The 12,594-nt window shown below is 46.2% G+C and overlaps 1 protein-coding gene across 1 annotated transcript in view; it reads right to left on the reverse strand.

Annotated features, from left to right (window-relative positions):
• PDE4B (phosphodiesterase 4B) overlaps window positions 1-11,586 on the reverse strand; it is a 172,813-nt gene extending 161,227 nt beyond the window's left edge. The window contains exon 1 of the mRNA XM_088169610.1: window positions 11,455-11,586. The gene's annotated coding sequence lies outside the window, so the exon portion shown is untranslated. The remainder of the gene's footprint in view (window positions 1-11,454) is intronic.
• Between the last annotated feature and the right edge of the window lie 1,008 nt (window positions 11,587-12,594).

The raw sequence follows: 12,594 nt of genomic DNA on the forward strand, positions 1-12,594 counted from the left end.
GCTCCGTGTCTGCCTCTTCTGGCCAAATGATTCCAAACGCTGAGATTGCAGAGGAAACGGAAAAAGTGGAAATTCTCAAATACTGAGATGTAGGAGAGTGCCAGGATGTTCCAAGAGAAATCCCAACCTGGATCCATCAGGAAAATCACAATTCTGGGGAATGACAGCGACTGAAAATGGCAAAAGCTGCCAGAGGATGGAATTCCAAGGGATATTGGGAAGGAATTCCTGGCTGGGAGGGTGGGGAGGGCCTGGAATCCCTGGAATGTCCAAGGCCAGGCTGGAGAAGTTTGGGATAAGAGGGGATTTGAGGAGTTTTCATTTCCCTTCCAACTCAAACCAGTCTGTGAATTGTGGGATTTTGGAGCCCGAGGCATTGAGGTATAAAAGGATCATTTCAAGCTAATCCAGGATATTTTTCCACCCAAACTTGAGCATACTTGGAAAGAACAATATCCCAACAACACCCAATTATTTTATTTTTGGGCAACCAGTGCTGCAAATATAAAAATACAACACAAAATTTCTCCAAGTCACAGGAACAACCCAACTTCTCCACGGGTTTTCCCAGTTCTTCTTAGGATGTGTTTTCCTTGGATAAAAAAATGCAGATTAAGAGGATGCACAACACCCAAACCCTGAAATCCCCACCCAGCTCCCTGAATTCCCAAAGGAGCAACAGCAGAGGAGTTTTACAGCTCTCAATTTTTTTTGAGATTACATTGCTGGAAAGCCTAAAGGCATTCTTGTATATCCTGGGGGAAAAAAAAACCAACAAAACAAAAAAACCCAGCAGGATTTAATCACTCCATGGATTATTTGGGGATTCTTTCCCAACTTTTCCAGGATCAAGCCATGCAGAGGGACAGGAGGGATGGGATGAGTTGGTTTTCCTGCTCAGGGTTTGGGACATCCTTTGTTCCAAAGTTTCCAGAGTTTCCTTGAGAAAGTAAAGGAAAAAGAAATGGAAAAGAAATGGAAAAGAAATAGGAAAAAAATTGGGAAAGGGAAAGGGAAAAAGGGAAAGGGAAAGGGAAATGGAAAGGGAAAGGGAAAGGGAAAGGGAAAGGGGAAAAGGGACAGGGAAAGGAAAAGGAAAAGGAAAAGGAAAAGGAAAAGGAAAAGGAAAAGGAAAAGGAAAAGGAAAAGGAAAAGGAAAAGGAAAAGGAAAAGGAAAAGGAAAAGGGATCCCTCTGTTCTCCTGGGTGTCCCTTCAGCTCTCCAGCTCCAAAGCTGATCCAGACAAAAACAAAAGGGGCTCATTGTGCTCACTCCAGCACCTCAGGACTTTGGGATTGGCCTGGAGTTTGTTGCCTTTTCCAGCACAGAGATTCCTGTTCAGACCCTGAGGATGGGCAATTCAGCCCCAAGAGATCAGATTCCAGCTGCTCCTCTGCTCTCCCAGCTTTCCCTCCGTGCTGGGGTGGATTTGATCCCAAGCTGTTCCCTGCTCCACATTTGCTGTGGGAAAACAGCTGAGGGCCCAGATTTTGCAGTTTTATTTTGGGCATCTTGTTTGTTTTGAGGAAAAAAAAACCATTTCCTTCTATTCTGAATTTTCAAAGGGAGGAATATGAGCGTTTCCTTATCTCCCTGGAAGCAGATCCATGAGGGGAGCACCTGAATGTGGGAGTGAAAAACCTTTGGAAGGGAGAAGGGAAAAGGGAGAAGAGGAGCTCTCCTGGAGTGCCTGATCCTGGAGCAGCAGATTAGGGCTGAATGTAATTAATAATGAGATGAAATCCATGAAGTTGTTATAGTAACTGGGAAGTGAGGTTGGAATTTATGATCTGAGTGACTCAGCTCTGGGGGAAGGGATCTGGGAGCCCACGGAGGGAGAGCTGGAGCTTCCCTCTCCCTGCTCACCACCCTGCCCATTCCCAGGAAACTCTGGGATAGGGATCCTTTCTTTCCTTTTTCTTTTCTTTTCCTTTCCTTTCCTTTCCTTTCCTTTCCTTTCCTTTCCTTTCCTTTCCTTTCCTTTCCTTTCCTTTCCTTTCCTTTCCTTTCCTTTCCTTTCCTTTCCTTTCCTTTCCTTTCCTTTCCTTTCCTTTCCTTTCCTTTCCTTTCCTTTCCTCTCCTTTCCTCTCCTCTCCTTTCCTCTCCTTTCCCCTTCCCTTTTTCCTTCCCCTTTCCTTTTTCCTTCCCCCTTTCCTCTTCCCATCTCTCATGGGAATGGGATGGGATGGGGAAAATGGAAGAGTTTCCTCAGCCTGGGGAACAGGGAAAGAGGGAATTTCCTGCTCCATTCCCACAGGGATCACACAGCACTGACCCCAGGGAATCACAGAACTCCAGACTGGTTTGGGTTGGGGAGGACCTTAAATCCCATCCCAATCCACCCCTGCCATGGCAGGGCCACCTTCCATTATCCCAGGCTGCTCCAAGCCCTGTCCAACCTGGCCTTGGACATTCCAGGGATCCAGGGGCAGCCAAAGATTCTCTGGAAAACCTCAACTTTACCCTCAGTAAGGAATTTTTGCCTCTCACCACATCCCTCCCACCTGAATTCCCTCAGCTTGGGAACAGCCTGTGCCTCCTCACAAACGACTGCAGGTCTCTGATGGAAGTTTTGGCAGATTCCCAGAGCATTTATAAATGAAAATCCCAATATCACTTGATCCATTTATTTTTAGGAATGTGTCTCCTGCTGGCTGAAAGGAAAAAAAAGTCCCACTTCAAACACCAGCCCAAAAATCCGGGAAGCACTGGGTGCAAAGGAGAACCTGAATTCCCAGCAGCTGGAATGGCTGGGGAATGAAGAATTCCTGCTTTTTTCTCTACTGAACCCCCCCCAGTTTTAGGTGTGGAATGCAGAACTGAACTCCTCTGCAGAGCCATCAAAACACGGGATCATTTTAAGCCCCTGGACAGATGGAGAACGCTCCTTTCCCCCTCCTCTGCAGGAAAAGGGAAGAGGATCCGAGCCCACAGAGTTGCAGCTGGGAAAGAATCTCTCCTCTGATATTTCATATTTTAAAAAAATCATGGAAATGACGATTTGATTCTATTTCCAGCCTGAAAACCCGCGCTGCTTTAGTCACCAAGTCACACATAAACACAGGGGGAACATTTTTGTGCTGCCTCCGATTTTTTCCACCTCAAATGACAAATTTCTATTAATTTCATCCCTCTGATTAAAGGGCACTTGTTATACACCTACAAATACCCTTTAAAAACCCATCAGTGCAACCACAATCCCAAAAATAATTAATGTTAGTGTGGCTCTGAAATCCAAACCAAAGCAGCTGCAGGATTCCCAGCATCCATCCAGACTTGTCCCAAGGGCACAATATCAATAATAAAAACCAAAATAGCTTTGGTTTCCTGAAAAATTAAAGCAAATATCTGGTTTATCTAAGCAAAAATGTTGGAACTGCTGTACTGGGCCAAAAATGGCCAGCACCAAACTGGTGTTGGATCCATGAGACAGCACAGGATGGACCAAAAAAAAGGAATAATTCAACAACTCTGATGAGTAAAATAGGGAAAGGAACAGCCAGGAATAATCCAAGAATAGCCAAGAATATTCCAGTTTGATCACACAGTGAATTATGGGAAGGGAAAAGGGAATTTTGGGGGATTGGCTCCCACTCCATGAGAGGATCTGGGGAGGTTTCTCCTGCTTGTTCTTGTTTTATAAACAAACAACCCCAAAAATGCTGCCTCAATTTCTCCAGCAAAATCCACACCAGGAACATCTCAGGTCACAGAAAAAAATCCAATATTTCATCCAGAAAAACTCACCAAAGCTTCTTAAGAGTCAGGAAGAGTCTGCTCAGAGCTAAATCATTATTTTTTAATCATAAAGCTTTTTTGGTTTTCTATGAGTCTAAATAAATCCTTTATCCTGCACTTAGGAAATTATTCCTGAATTTTCCTACACAGTCCTGACTCAAGGAATTAATTACAATTATTTTACATGACAGGAGTCTTGCACTAAGTATTTTTATGCTGAGAGTGGGTGATTAAAAAACAAGGAAAAATGAAAAAAATCGTCTTTTTCTACTTCCTTTCAGTGCCTGTGACTGGATTGTTTTTCTCTTTTTTAAAAAATAACTGGATTTCTGCAAACATGACTCCAGAAGGAAATGAAGAATGAGGTGAAATAAATGTTCCTTTTTATATTTCTTCTGCCTGACTTCATTTGAACACTGCCTTATTCTTGCTTTTCTGGGAAAAAAGCATGGAAAACTTTCCATTTCTAATGGAATTAATTCATCAGTGACCCACAAGCAGCTGAGAAAAAAACCCACAATGTTCCCGTGGCTCCTGCAGGAATAAGGAAAAATGGAAAAACAGGGGCCCAGAACCGGACACACACAAAAAACCCCATCAAAAATGCAAGTCCAGGCAGGGATTTCATGGATTCATCAGGAAAGTGCAGGGAAAGGGGCTTGGGATAGGAATTTGGGGATGAATTCCAGAAAGGAAATGCAGAATTGAGAATTGAATGCAGAGGAAAGAAAGAAGGGAAAGAAAAAAAACACACAAAAACTACTCAGGAATATTCCCTTCTCCCAGACTGGGAAGAAGCAGTGGGAAAGGGCATCCCAATAATTATCTGGGATGATTAATAACAATTATGGCAGGGGGAGACACTTTTCCTGCAGTTTGCCACGAGGAGCCTCTTTTGGAATCGTCTCAGACAAGAGCCTGCCCTGCAATCCTCGGGATCAGAGGATGCTGCTCCCCCATGGAACCCCAGATCTGCTCCTCCTGCCCTGCAACTGCCCTGGAGAGGCCAAGATCACCTGGGATAAACTCCCTGCTCTTCCTGGGATCCCAAAAAATCCACACATTTTGCCAGCAGGAGGAGCAGCACCTCTGGAAGGAGCAGTGCTGGGAATCCAAACTCTCCAAGAATATTCCACATCCTGCTCTGCTTTTCCTGCCCAAGCTGCTGTTCCTGGGAACTCAACCACCAGCAGCCATTCCCAGCTGGAACAGGGAGAGTCCTGTGCAGTTCCAGTGACACTTTTGAAATATTAAATGGGATATTTCTATTTCCAGGCACGAGTGGGTTTAGCCCTGGCACCCTGGGAGATTCCTGAGCAACATTCCTGAGCACACTGCACCCCCAAAATCTGCTTTTCCTAGAGCAGAACCCCAACAAACAGAGCAGCCTCGACATGAGGGTTTCCTGAAGGTTTCCATGAAGGTTTCCTGAAGGTTTCCTGAAGGTTTCCATGAAGGTTTCCATGAAGATTTCCATGAAGATTTCCATGAAGGTTTCCATGAAGGTTTCCATGAAGATTTCCATGAAGATTTCCATGAAGGTTTCCATGAAGGTTTCCATGAAGGCTTCCTGAATGTTTCCTAAAGGTTTCCATGAAGGTTTCCATGAAGGTTTCCTGAAGGTTTCCATGAAGGTTTCCATGAAGGTTTCCATGAAGATTTCCTGAATGTTTCCTAAAGGTTTCCATGAAGGTTTCCATGAAGGTTTCCTGAAGGTTTCCATGAAGGTTTCCATGAAGGTTTCCATGAAGGTTTCCATGAAGGTTTCCTGAAGGTTCCCATGAAGGTTTCCATGAAGGTTTCCATGTGTCTCACTCTGATTTTCTCCTCAGGAGCTCTTATGCTGCTGGATCATTTTCTGCTTCTCACTTGAGCTGCTGTTTTTAGAAACAGTGACTCCCAAAGATTCATCCTTTAGGATTCCTCTCTTCCCAAAGTTCCTGCTCCCACTATTTATAAGCACCCTTGGAAGTGTCCTGGTTGCAAGGAGCTCCTCTCCAGATTTATGCCCCACGTTTCCCATGAGCTCCAGCAATCCCTAGAGTCTAAATTTCTAAAATTTATCTTAACAAGTTTCATTTTTTATTTAATCCCTAAATCTCTAGATTTTCTGTGCTGTTTATTCCTGTGGCTTCCTCGAGCAATTGCTGAATTACAAAAGCATGAATGGGAAAAATCAATGGCAAGAATTTATTTTTTCCATCTGAGTACAGTGCTAATCCTTCCCCAAAGCTCAGGAGGGATTTATCCTGGGTGCCCATCCTGCAGGCAGCAAATATTCAACCCAGATCCATGGGAGTGACTCACAAGCTGAGCTCTGTTTAGCAACAACAAGGTTAGAGAAGGTTTCCTTCCATCAAGGGAAATTTCTCCCTTTTTTTTCTTTACATTTCAGATTTTAGGCACCAAAGCTGATTCTTGCACATCAGTGAGAAAACTCCAACAAGTCTCAGATTCCTTCAAAGCTCCAGGCAGTGCCTTTACTTGCCTTGGCTCCCAGAAGAAACACAATTCCTTGGCTGTGCCAGAGGCACCTGAGCTCACAGAGGAGGCAGAAACAAAACTGAAAACCTGGTGGTAATTATTTACTCAAGCAAAGGGACAACTTCTTGATTCTAGGTTCAGAACCACTGAAATAAAAGCAAAATATCCAAAAGAATCCCGAAGAGCAAATCCTCTGGCAGCTCCACTCAAAACCACCGTGTTTTCTGTGTCAAAAACACCCAGGGGGTGCTGTCCCTACAGCAGGTGGAGATTCCCTCTGGATTTAGGAGAGCTCAGGTGAATTCTCTGGTTTATAAACCCCCCTGGACCAGTTTATTCACTGTTCCCTCTCTGCTGTGCTTCCCTGGCTCTCTGGAGTCTCCAAGGCTGGATTGTTTCCTTGCATCTATTTTAGCTGACCCCTTTCCCCTCTTCTCTCTTCCTCCACCTTCGCTTGCAGCACAGCGAGCTCTGCCCGTTGTTCCACAAGATCTGCCTCCAACAGTGATAAAAAAACCAACCTTTTACTGCAAAAAACCTTCCTTTTACTGCAAAAAACCATCCTTTTACTGCAAAAAAAAATCCTTTTATTGCAAAAAACCATAATCTTATTGCAAAAAACCATCCTTTTATTGCAAAAAACCATCATTTTCTTGCAAAACCCCCATCCTTTTACTGCAAAAAAACATCCTTTAACTGCAAAAAAACATCATTTTATTGCAAAAAACCATCCTTTTAATGCAAAAACCCATCCTTTCATTGCCAACAATCCCAGTCCCCCGTGCTGCAGGCTGGGAAGGCTGGGAGAAGGAAGGGAGCAGCACCTGCAGAAGGGTTTTGTGTGGTCACTGTGGCTCCCCTGCACAGCAGGCAAAGCCCTGCCAGGATCAGCAGCTGCTCCCACCACAATCAGGTCAAACGTGGGGTATTATCCCCCAGCAAATTAATTAGAGAGCAAACGAGGCTGAGTTAACTCTTTAATGGCTCAGGGGAACGTTCTCAGCAGCTGTCTGCAGAGGAATACTCCAAATATTCCTCTAAAATTCCATCTCAGTCTGCAGCCATGGGAGCAGAGCCCAGATGTTCCACAGATGCACTGGGGAAGGTTTTTCCATCCTCTTCCAGGACACTCTGGGAAACAAAGGGGACATCAGTGCCCTCAACTGCTCTGATGTCACCAGAAATTAATCTGATTTATCCCCTGAAACATTGGCATTTCCTCACTGCTCATTTCACAGGACAAAGGGATTGCTGCAATATTCCTCAAGAATTCCCAAAGGGGAAAATCCCAGCAGGGAATCCCAGAACCACAGCAGCTTTGAATGGAAAGCTGGGGCTCAACTCCAGCTCATCTCCAACCCAAAGGGATTTTGCCCATTTGGCTCCAGCCCCCATAGTTTAAAGATCATAATTCAGCATTTTTCTGCTGTTCAGCCCTGAAGGTTTTATAATTTTACCCCAAATAAGAAGGTTTTTTTCTCTAATTTTGTAAAATCTCTCACTCTATGCAATATCTCTGCTCCACACTGTCCCAATTCCCATCCTCTATTTTCAGCACCACCAAGATTGTCCTTAACTTCTCCCAGAATCTGCCTTGGTTCCACATTCCCATCAGTAAAAAAATATCCACAATCCTCTTTGCTTGGTTTCCAGAGAGGAGAGAAATTCGGGAAAGAAAGTGGATGGAGGAAAGGAAAAAAAAAATCCCACAAAACGCCACATGGACAGACAGAAAGGGAAGAAACAAAGACAAAAATAAAAATAAAAATAAAAATGGAATTTTCTGGATTTTCCTCCCTGGAGTTCTTTATAATCAAAGTGTATCCTTAAGTGGCCAAACATGAGGAAAAGTCGAACTCAGGGTGCACAAAATGACGTTTTTAAGCACCTGAATAAGCAGGGATTTAATCCAGCCCCATCCTCTAATCTATTTTCTCATCACTGCCAGCAGTGGCAGATGCTGCAGCACAAAGTGCAGAATTCCACGGGAGGCAGCCATGGAATAATCTCCTGCTCTCCCAGGAAGTTCCCTCTTATCTCTCACACTGCTTGAAAATACAAAGGAGAAACCATTTTATCTTCTCTTTATTGTTCTCTAAATTTTAATATTTCTTTTTGTCTTTTTCCCTTTGCAAAGTTTCTCAGACTTCTGGAGACTTCTGTGATTGACAGGAATGATTTTGCCAAGTTTTGTGCTTCAAGAACACTCTGGCAAATGGGCCCTTGGTCTAATTAGACACCTAATGAGAAATTAAGTTAAAAATTAAATTCAAAGGCTTGAATTTTTCAATTATGCTGCATAATGAAGAGAAAAGTTCTTAATTTACTTTCTCTGTACCATTCATCAAACTCTTTCTAAGATCCTAACCTGAATAATGGAAATATCCTTGAATTATTTGGGATGTGAAGGGCTCCCAGATGTAACAGGAAGCACAGCCTGGCTTTCCCTGCATGTTTTAACAGCAACAGGATGGCACCAATTTGTTCTTTTTTTTTTTTTTTTTTTGTAAAACAAGCTTGAAGCTGAGAGCTGTTTTCATAATTAAAGAAATTCAGCTGAAATTCACCTACCCCAGCTCAGGCATCCCCCTGCATCGCCTGAAACCAAAACACAGCAGCAGCAAGGAGCCCAAAGTGAAGCTGAAAAATTATTTTCATTCTCTAAACTTAGAGAGAAAAAGGGGGGGAAAAAAACCCCTCAGAGTATGAGTAATAACATCAGGTTAAAATCCTTTTTCTTCAAAGCAATATTTCATATAAATATTCACTCATCTGTTAGCAACAGGCATCAAGTTTAAGGGAGTTTTTTTCACCTCATTATTTGTTCTACACTTTCCCAATGTTGTTTGGTTTTGTTTTTTCTTTTTTTTTTTTTTTTTCTTTTCCATCTGCCAAGGCTGTATTTATCCCACTGCCATAATTATCCAATTTTCTTTGCTGAGGGAACCTTATAAAGATTGAAAATTGGAAAGACATGCAGTTCATTTAAAGGAATAAAGGTGTTTCCAAGCACTGTTTTGTCATTGTTTTTCCCAAATGTTTAAAACTTCCCACATTTCTCCAGGGACAGCTCCACGTGGATCATTCCAAGGAAAGGATGTTTGGATAAAACAAACCATTCCAATTTTAAAAAATGCCATTTTAGGCAAGATTTCCCAGCTCTATCCGTGGCTATCCATTTCAAATATGGAAATTCCAGGGATTTGATTGGAATGACTTTTTAAAGGAGCCTTGTGTTCCCAGAGACGATTACTCAGCTAATCTGGGTTAAGCTTCCTGATGGATAAATCAGGATTTGAATGCTGAATAAGGAGAGGTTTCCATGTGACATGGGAAAAGCTGGAAAGTAAATACAGAAGGGATGGAGAAAAAAACCTGATTATGTTTTTTGGAAAAATAAAGCCAAAAGGGTTCAATATTGTCCTGTGCTTCAGCTTCACATTTAAGCGTTGCACTAAAAATTCTTTCCAGGAATCTAAAATGTCCAAAAATGAGAATAAAGTAGGATACAGCTGTACCTGGAGCACCTGAGCAGGCACAAGGAAATAATAAAATAGATGAGATGACAAGAGAAACAGAGAATTCCAATGAATAATGTGCCAGGAAAAGCACTTGTTGTGCTAACAAGCTTTTATTCCAGATGATTTATAGATCACAGATCTGCTCATAACCTTTTTAACCAGCAGCTCCCTGTCTGGAGCTGATAATGAGGGACACTACAAACGAGCATCTCGCTCATAGTGACCTAAAAAAGTTCCCTGTTCCACTGGATTTATGACCTGCAAATGCAATTATTTAGCTTATTCATTGCTGCTTCTTATGGACACCGGGATTCTAGAGAAAAAAAATAAAAGGCATTGTATGGATTCTGCTGGGAAGGGTCTCATACAAGAGAGATCTACCAGGAATTCTCTCTTTAGTCGAGGATCTCTTGGGATGTTTCCTGTAGCAACAGATTGTGAGCATCACACAAAACAACTCGGACCCTCCCAGCCCCAGAAATCACAGCAAACACCTCGTTCCTCATCCGAATTGATTTATAATTCATCAACCTCTATCTGAGGAGGAGAAAAAGCTCCTCTTTGTGGAGCCACACCAAGGGAACAACTCCCAGATCCTCTCTGAACTCTCAACTCCCACCAGGCTCGGAGCTGGGAAAAGGAGGCTGAGGAAAAAAAAACAAACGGAGTGAAAGCACATGGCAGGGAAATGATGCCGGGGAAATGTCTCCGGCAGAGGAGCAGCGGGAGCGCTCATCCCACTCGGAATTCCGCCGATCCGGGCTGCACATCGCTCCCGAAAGGTTTTTGGGGATGTGTGGGAAGGGGAATCCGGCAGCTCTGCCCCCCCATGTCACGGTGCCGGGAAGGAGCAAATGCCGGGAATGCGGTTCTGTGGAACGCGGCGCTGCCACACGGCAGCCAGGAGAACAGGAGCGAGTCCAGCAAAAATTCGAGGCAGCAAAAATACAGGGAGGAATTGAAGGGAAATAAACAAATACATAGGACACCTAGAACGTGCGGCGAGCGCGGAAATAAAGTAATTTAAAAAAACAACTAAAGTGCACATCCGCTCGCTGGCAAACCGCAACCCTTGTTTGTTGGGGTTTTTTTAAATCTCTTAAGGCCATGTGATCCCCCACGACAAAACTTAACTGGGGCCAGGCAAATAGCCCACTCGGTATTAAGTGACTCTGTCCTTGGGCTCCACCGAGACCCCCTCAGGACAGGGTCCCCTCACAGCCCGGTGCCATCTCAGCCCCGGGTATGGAGCAGGAACAGGGACCCCTCAGGGGAGCCTCCCCTCATATCCCGGTGCCATCTCAGCCCCGGGTATGGAGCAGGAACAGGGACCCCTCAGGGGAGCCTCCCCTCATATCCCGGTGCCATCTCAGCCCCGGGTATGGAGCAGGGACCGGGACCCACCGGGACCCCCTCAGGACAGGGTCCCCTCATATCCCGGTGCCATCTCAGCCCCAAGCACGGAGCAGGGACCGGGATCCCCTCAGGGCAGGCTCCCCTCATATCCCGGTGCCATCTCAGCCGCGGGCACAGAGCAGGGACTGGGACCCCTCAGGGCCGGGCAGGCTCCCCTCACAGCCCGGTGCCATCTCAGCCCCGGGCACGGAGCAGGGACCGGGATCCCCTCAGGGCAGGCTCCCCTCACAGCCCGGTGCCATCTCAGCCCCGGCCCCGGGCGATGGCCGCGGCCCCACAGGCGGGCAGCGCTTACCTTCGGCGGCGGCTCCGGGGGCTCCCCGCAGGTTCTCCTCCGGTTCTCCTCACGCTCCCCTCGGGCTCCCCGCAGGTTTTCCTCACGCTCCCCTCAGGCTCCCGCAGCCCCTCAGCGCTCCATGGCCCCGGCGCTGGCGGCGGAGCTGCGGCCGCGCTTCCCCAGCGCTGCGGAGCGAGCGGGGCCGGCCCCGCGGGGAGCGCCGGCGGCTGGGCTGGGCTGGGCTCGGCTCCTCGCTGCCTTCCTTCTCTCCCCGCTCCTCTCCTTGCCTTCCTTTCCCTCTCCTTGCCTTCCTTCGCTTTCCCTTTCCGCCTCTTCCTTTCCCTCTCCTTCCCTCCCCTCTCTCGGCTCGGCTCCTTCCTTCCCTCCGCGCTCGGCTCCGCTCTCCCCTCCCGGTTCCGTCCGTCCCGCCCCGCTCCGTCCGTCCCTCCCCCGCCGCAGCCCCGGCCCCGGGTCCCCCCCGGCCGCCTTTGAGCCAAGGCAGCAAATCCAGCCAAAATCCAGCCTGGATGGGGCCGGGAGCAACCTGGGCTAGAGCTTGCCCATGGCGGGGTGGGATGAGGGGAGCGCCGAGGTGCCTCCCAAGCCAGACCAGTGCGGGATGCCAAGGAATCGAACGCAAAATTATCGATATCATTGCATCCATAGGGGCAGAGCGGGAGAGAGGAGGCAGCTGCTGCTGGTTTAACTCTCCCTAGGGAATGCTGCCTGGAGCAGGGGACACTCCACACCCAGGAGAAGCAGCAGGTACAGCTGGGCCAGGCTGGGGTGGGATTTTGGGGAGGAATTCTTCCCCGTGAGGGAGGTGAGCAAACAAGAGCTGCTCACCTCAAAGATTTAATGTCACATGTCACACACCTGTGGGAGCTGCTGCCCGGTCACACCACCCCAAACACCCAGCAGATAAAGGGTAATTCTCTTTATGTGGATTTGTCACTTCTGTTTCATCCTAAACATGAGATCTTTGGGTGTTTGATGTCCTCATCAAAGGCCAAGTTTCTGGAGTAATAACATGAAGACTTGGTTCACGTGGTAAAATAGGAATTTTCTGGTCTTCAGGGCTGAGGAGCAGCATTTAAAAGGTTTAAAGAATCAGCCCCAATTCCCCAAAACCTCAGAGTCCAGCAAGGGAAAATAAAA

The sequence above is a fragment of the Sturnus vulgaris genome, chromosome 9 (assembly GCF_052056855.1).
Source record: "Sturnus vulgaris isolate bStuVul1 chromosome 9, bStuVul1.hap1, whole genome shotgun sequence".
Classification (NCBI taxonomy): domain Eukaryota; kingdom Metazoa; phylum Chordata; class Aves; order Passeriformes; family Sturnidae; genus Sturnus; species Sturnus vulgaris.